The sequence below is a fragment of the Calidris pugnax genome, unplaced genomic scaffold (assembly GCF_001431845.1).
Source record: "Calidris pugnax isolate Ruff unplaced genomic scaffold, ASM143184v1 scaffold70, whole genome shotgun sequence".
Classification (NCBI taxonomy): domain Eukaryota; kingdom Metazoa; phylum Chordata; class Aves; order Charadriiformes; family Scolopacidae; genus Calidris; species Calidris pugnax.
Genome location: NW_015090862.1, coordinates 9,197,454 through 9,205,351, shown reverse-complemented (window position 1 = coordinate 9,205,351; position 7,898 = coordinate 9,197,454).

Sequence of the window (7,898 nt, the reverse complement as noted above, 5' to 3'; positions counted from 1 at the left end):
GCCAGCAATTCACATCAACAGTAATACAGAAAAAGTAAACAAAAAGTTTTTGCTTGCTATTACTAGGTGATATTAGAAGAAGAAAAAAGACTGAATATTCTCTCAAAGATGATGTATATGCCTTTCACATGTAACAATGTTTAGCTGCTGTAAGGATGCTCGTTTGGTCTTTCAGAGCTGAACAGCACAGTCTAGTCTGAGAATCTTTTCAGTTTTGGAAGGAAAATAGTGCAAGAATCACAGAAATCTTCTGAAGAAAAATGTGTTTAACTTCCTTTACGAAACCGGCCTCCCTGTTTACATTTCAGGCCAACTGGCAAGGCAGAATACATTGCAGCTCTTGGTACACAGGACTGGTTTTGTGACTTGAGACTCCCAGGCAATCTAATGAGAGACTTCTAAATTTCTTGGTGGCCTTTAATGCTGCCCATAAATCCAACCCCGCTTCCTCTCTAGTGAAGGTGGGGTTTGTCATCATCAGTGGGAGCAAACTGAGGCCATGAGAGACCGCTTCTGCCTAAACAAACATGGGCAGTGGTTAAGTTCAAGGGCCAAATTCCGAGCTCTTAGCTGAGGAAATAGCTGTGGCCTTGTCTGCAGGGGAAAGTTTTTTACTACTTGTCCTCTAAGATCCATGTGGAGGCTTTTTTTCAATAATCAGTGGCTTTTTTTGGTTAGCTTAAACATATTCCCAAGTTGCATAAGGTAAAAAAGCACATTTATTCGCCTGTGAGAGGTACTTGTTCAAGTGCTTTAAAAAAATTAATCAGATTAATTAATTCCTTGAGCTTGTCCAGAAACCTTCCCCAGATAAAGAAAGCCTGCATCTGTAAAAGTAAACATCGAGCTGTCCTGTAGGACATCCCTGATACCATTCAGATAGAGCGTCTGAGGACCCATCCTCTCATTGTTGTGGACCAAACACACTTTTCCAAGTAATTCTTCATCCAAGGTGGGTTTGAGAGCTTCTCTGTAGTTGCTTCCCAAAATGTTAATTGGCTCAGTGCCAACATGCAAACCACTCTTAAAATTCTCCTAAAATATAATGTTTTACTGTACACTTTATTTCTGTTGCCTTGATCGATGTTTGTGTGCATAACTCTTACTGTCATTTCTCTGTAGCTTTTAAATTCCTGTGTTTAAAAGCCCAGTGGTTTCAGTGCAGAATGAAGTAATTAATGATCCTAGTCCTGATAAAGCTTTGAGCAGCTGAGGATTTTTACGCATTTGATTTAGAAGCTGGGGGTCCCACACTGATAAGAAGGAGTCTTCTGCATTACTGACTGCTCTAGAGAAAGCTGAGGGTATGGCAGATCCCAGCTACAGCAAGGAACCAGGGGAGCTGAGGAAACCAACGGAGTGTAGCCAGATGTGAGATGGTTCTCATAGGTGTTCTTCCTCTCTTATGGAGCAGATGCAGTTGGGGCAAAAGAGGGAGGCTGGGGTAGGAATCTTTCCAATTCCATCTAGTAAAAGGAAGAATATTTAAATGTGGACACTAGGTGCCCAGCTGGATTTGGTTGCTGTTGTATTGTAAAACATCACAGTACTGGGAACTTCACTGACCAAAATTGCAATGTATGTGAGAATGTGGATGTAGGCAGAAATTCGGTTAAATCCTTGCTCGCTTGCCTAATGTTTGTTGTGTGTCTTGTTGCATTGACAACTCCAGAGAGCTCCCAAGCTGCCAAGGGGATTTTCAGTTTTCCTTAATGAGAATCAACTGCAGAGGCCTGGAGGGAAGATCCATACCCAAACAGCAGCAATCATTCCCTGGTGAGTAAAGTTTGAGGAACAAGGAGATTATTTAGCCTAGGAATCAACAACTCCTAGTCAAAAGCATTCCTCAGCCCTCCTTCGAATGTCAGTAGGAAAGAATGAAGCAATAACCAGCTAGCATAGGGGGTGGCAGCTCCTGAAACTGGACAGCTGACACCAGTCGGAAAGGGGGAGGTAGTGTTGCAATACATGTGGTTGGACTTGTATTGTCAAGCCAAGATTGTAACAGAGCCACTAAATGAATATCTTAAAATACATTTGCCATGTATTTTCGCCTACTGTGTTATACTGCTGAAATAACTTACCTGTTTCATTCAAGAATTCACTACCTACTGTTGATTCCTTGTTTTAATATTTAATTTATGCTATAGGAGCCAGATCTAATATTATTCTAGTGATGTTGCAGTTCAGCACTATTTAGATATAAACTTTGTTTAACAACACCTCGCCCTCAAAGTAGCAGAATGCAGTGGTACTCTTTTCTCTGCTCTATTTTTGTTCTTCATAATTTTTTTCGCTTATTTATCTTACAGGTATAGTATATATGCTTAGAACAGCCTCTTTGTAAAAATGTATCACTAATTGATACTAAAATATCGATAGGATAGAAGCTATTTCCAAGATGACTCTTTCATACTATGTTTAAATGGTAATTAAAACTTACATTACAGATCTTTTATGTAGTTAATCATGCATAAAATGCTTATTTGTAATGTATAGAACACAACTGCACAGGTTTTGTCTGTAATTCGTGCATATTTTGAATAATTAATACATTAATTATTGTTCTTGGGTTCTAGTATTTTAGCTTGTCTCTTCAGTGACCTTTCAGCTGGAACAAGAAACACCTGTAGCTATTAATGAAAAAAAAGTTAAGAATAGATCTTGCACAAATTATTTAAATTTCCACATTATTTTTGGAAATAATCTGAAACCTTGTCTCCTATCACAGCAAGCTGCTGTGCACAAGAATAGTTATCTGAGTAGGAAGTGAAGCCATGAGAGCTTAGGTAGCTTGCTCAGAAAGTTAGGAAACCTGAACAGGGAATTAAAAGAAGGGTCTTTTAAGTCTTAGACCAGTACTTTAACCACTAAATTACCTTTTATTTCTACTTGATGGGTTTACACTTCCTTCATTTTTCTTCTCTTCTAGTCTGGTTTATCCCCTTGTACTATTTTTTTGAATTCCCTTTGTCTTTATATCAGTAGGTTTTCTTTTCTCTGGCTTTGCACTTAGCCTCTTTTCTTTTTCTTTTTTTTCTTTCCTGATTTTAATGTTGGCCTCTCTTTCTTTTTGGCTTTGCATGGACTCCTTTTTTTTTTCTTTCCTCCTTTGTTTGAGCTTCATGTTGTTTTAAGAGGTATGTGGCTCCCCCAATCCTCTTGTTCAGCCTTTGCTGGTGAGAAATAGTTTCATCTTTATTAATTTCTTCTCCAGAGTGACAGATATTTCTTTTGTGTGTGTGTGTTATCTGATTCATGATATTAATGAATCACAATTTACATAATATCACAGGTCTTCTCCACCTTTACCTTTCTAGAAAGACTATGCAGTCTTTTTTTCCTGCTGCAAGGCAGAATCAGCTATGCTGATGCTGGTCCTAATCAATGTGTGTCCACTATGTTCTGAAAGATCTCCAGTAATGGAGACTCTACAACTCCCAGACAAATCCTTTCCAGTATTATCCTTACTGCTGGAAGGCTGTGTCTTACCTGAACTCTTTCGCTGCAGTTTAAGCCCATTACTGCTTCTCCAACGTTCAAAGGACATGAAATAGGGATTTATTTTATGTCATGCTTAAAACCTACTATTTTCCTTTCAATCTTTTTTTCTTAAATCAGCTTTTAAGATGTATAGATCTGTTGCATGCAAATGTGGAAAGAGTCCCAAAGGAGAGCAAATGGTAAATGGAAGAAAACTAAACGGAACAGTCTTGGTCCTACCATGCCTGGTAGTTTTCAGACTGGTTCACCTGGTTGTCTGTTCTTCTGCAGAATTTCTACACTCTCTGCAAAACACTCTATCTGTGATTGTGAAAGCCTTTCACGATTTTGATGATTAAATCCAACCTGTGGATATGAAACTAAGGAGAGCCCTGGCTTGCTTGCATTCCCAGGATTTCCTTACACCTTTGGAATTTCACATCTTGTTACTCTTACCTTTTGTTTTAACTCTGTAGCTGGTACTTTCCACTGCAGTTTGGAGATCTACTTACTACTTTATAGTGTCCCTTTTCCCATAAAATCTCAAGCTGGGTATACTTCCAGAAGTATTGGGATACACAGTCACATATATATATTTTAGTCATTCATCCTTAAAATTTGCTGTCAAAGCCATTCTTCTGCTGTTGGAACTCTGTTCTCATGTTTCCCTTTGTTCTGTGGGAGTTGCTAAGATTTCCCATTGAAATTTATTTTAAACGTTTGCTCTTTTGTGCAGATTCACTGCACAGTTCTGTCTCCCACAGTGTAGATGGGTTACAATGGAGACGATGGTAACCTGGCAGTGATACAGGAGCACATTACTTGCAGCTGTAGCGAGATTTCACCCAGCATTCTGATGCAGAGTACTTCACACTTCCAAATTAATCATGCGTCTCTCTCTGTTCTTGTTGCTTGGGTAAATATTTCACTGTTGCATAGACTTGGGCGGTGATCTATGTGAGAACCAAGGCTTTGGTTTTTTGGCCTCTGATACATGCTTACCTACAAGGCTGGATTTTAAGCTCAGTGCCTTTTTCACACTTGATAAAATGAGTCTGTTTCCATCATGTAGCGTTGCTTCTTTGTAAATCTGAATACAAGTAAAGAAATTCATGTCTATTGCCAAATGTTCTGGCTGAATGCCATCCCTGGTGTTCTGGCTTCATCCAGATGACGAATGTTCCCTGTCAGCCTGCAGCCTAGTGAGAGGGGACAATGGTACAGAAATACTGTAATTATCTAATCAACTTTGCTTAGAATGTTAAGCAAATGCAATTCTTTAATACTCTGGTTTTACTATAGCTGTTAATTAACATGTGCAAACGCAATTTGTACAGCACACCCCATGTAGAGGAAACATTCACTTTTAAGTTACTTTACTCCCCTCTAGTGGTCTTATATCATACATACTTTTATATAACACTTTTCAGCACAGTAGATTTAAGGATGGTGTTAATATTCTGTAAAAACCAAAAGTCTACTTGCAAACTTCTTTTTTCTGCTCATCTTCTCTTTCTGTAGAGAAACCAGTTCAGTGACTGGGATTCTTGCCAATGTAACTCCCTGAATGAAACTGTTCTGTGTATGTTGACTTTCATTAAAGGCCAAACTGCACCCACAGCCCTAAAATGGTACCTATAGAAAAAAATCTTAAAGCTGTGTACCAAACGCTTGTTTTCTGTGCCCTCAAACCTGTTCACAAGGGGTGTTAGTGTCAATATCATGGTGACTCAGGCTGCAGCCAAGGCTGTAGAAACATCATCAGAACCCAGTCACATCTGTAGTGCTGCTGTATGTGTGTTCTGTGGGTCATGCCAATTTTGGTGTGTGTCTAACACTGTTTGGGCCTGTGCAAGTTGTGGGACATACAAAGAGGGTCGAATGACTGGGTGCCTCCTTTGAGCTTGCTGGTTGGCCATTTTGTGTAGGATCTGGCTTCCACTGGCTGGAAAACTGATGGGAACCTGCAGGATAAGAATGGAAACATCTGCTTTTCCAGTAATCCTCTGGTTCTTTGCTCAAGTTACTGATGTTATAATCAATGCTATACAGGTGTGCAGCACTGGCTTAATTTAACAATAGTTAATGGGTAAGTTCTTGGCTGAATCTTTCTTTGCTTTCTTGAGTCTGTATTTTAAAGGTCTTGAATGATTTGCTAATATAGTGTCCTTGGAGAAGATAGGGTACCTCCTGAGACACTTGTCTTCTTTCTTCTTTTTCTGTTCAGAGAGAATATATTAAGAGAAATGTAGATTAGAAATGTAGATTCGAGGAGTCACTCTTCAGAAGGTGGCTGCTCTTTTTAAACTACCCACTTGTAACTTTTTTGCTTTCTTATAGAATGCCTTGGACTAATATTTGGAAGAAAAGAAAGGACAATAAGAGACGTATAGAGTCAATAAAGAAAATGCTGACAATTTCCCATTTGAAAATACAGTTCTCTGTATTTTAACACTGAGTGGAAACTTTTGTTTTAAAATGAGGCTTTTTTGGTAAACTTTCACAACTCTGAAAAGTTAAAATTTAAATGAAACAGTTTAGGATCCAAATTAGAATCCAAACTGGCCTTTTTTCTGTGTGACTTTTCTTTTGTGGAAAACTTAAGTATCTCATTTTCCTTCCAAGCTGGAAGGATACCAAAAGTGAGAAGTAAAATCCTTAATAAAACGTAACTCCTGTCTTCCTGCAGTGCTCTTACAAGAGATTATTTGCCTCTGTCAGCAATGCATCTTATAATAACCAATAGCTGGGGAAACTACGTCCTATGTTTCTCAAGATTGTTCCCTTTAGGTCATTAGCAGATAGTTCTAATAAACATGAGCTGAGCCAGTAGAGGCTTTGACTCTATTTATCATTGCGGATGTCTGAGCAGTCCCTGTGGGAAGCTGTGACCAATTCATTGGCCAGGGAGTTTAAATTGGTCTTAACTCTTCTCTTGAACAGCAGTGTCAACAGTGAAACTAAATCAAAATCATTCACACATGCACATGTAGGAAGCAGGTAAGATATGTAATGTTGAAACAAAATTATCTGTACAGCTGCAAAAAGCACACAAGCAGGCAGCTAGTGCTTAAGTTTCCTTCTCAAATGAGCTGGAAGGCCATGCCTTTGAGGATGCATGGACCTAGGTAGGGAAGGTCCCACTGCTGGTAGGGGCATCCTGCCTAACACCTGGCAATTCTGCAGGTGGGCCCATCCCATCTTGGCCACTCCAGCACTGCTGTGTGAGCACTGGGGCTTGGTAGTTGAAACAACTTTCGCTGCCACCTTTGGTGGTATTGCTGTTATTTTTCTCTGTAGGTTCAGTTTGTTAACTCTCTGCATCAAACCTGTGTGGTGGTCTCATAACCTTATAAGTTCAGGCATGCAAATGCTCCAGTACCTTCCTCCAAGAAACAGATGTGGTTATTTAAGTGCTCTGCAGTTTCATGTGTGGGTTAAGTAGGACTTTCGGGTTCTTGTGCTTAGGAGAACAGGTAACTTGACCAGTATGGATTCATGCTCAACGATTCTAGGTCTCTGAAACAGAGAAAACCTATTGAAACACTGTGCCCCAGTGGAAGTATCAGAGTAAATGATTGAATAGATCCCAATATGAATCTTATGATCCCTAACTCTACTTTTCAGAGCACAGAATCACAGAGTTGCTGAGGTTGGAAGGGACATCTGGAGGTCATCTGGTCCAACCCGCGCCCAGTTCAAGCAGAGCCACCTAGAGCCAGTTGCCCAGGGTTTTGAATATCTCCAGGAATGGAGACTCTACTCCTCTATGGCACGACCTGTTCCAGTGCTCACTCACCTTCAGTTAGGTTTCATCTGTGCTAAGAACCCACCTGTTGGGTAGGTATGAGATAAGGCAGGTTCCTTTTACTTTGGGCCCACTTAGATTTAGTTAATCAGTTTGTACCAGAATCACAGAATGGTTGAGGCTGGTTTGGACCATAAGCAGTTGCCCAACCCCTAACAGCTTATGCCTTATTCCTACATTCCTTATTCCTAGGTTTGCATGCTTCCTACCCTTGAAGTATATATTGAGCTGTTCTTAAATTTAGATGGGAAAAGCAGGGAGGATGGGGAGGAAACAATCATGGGGGGAAAATCTACTGTTATTACTTCAGCTCACAGTGGCAATAATGAAAGAGGAAGAAGAAATCTATGATCATGTCAAATGGTTCCCGTGGATTGCTGCATGTAAACATAGTACTTCAAAACACTGCTAGATGTCAGCTCTTCATTTCTGTTAAGAAATTCACTGTTGTTACTACTAACAGCAATGGTATGACTTAGGGATTTAGCAAATATTTATTCTAATAATGGGGAAAACTGCCCTGCCCTTCCTCCCCCTGCCCCATTAATCCACTCCTTTTTGTAGTTTTGGGAGAATGAGACTTGACAAGGAAAACAGGACTTAAAAA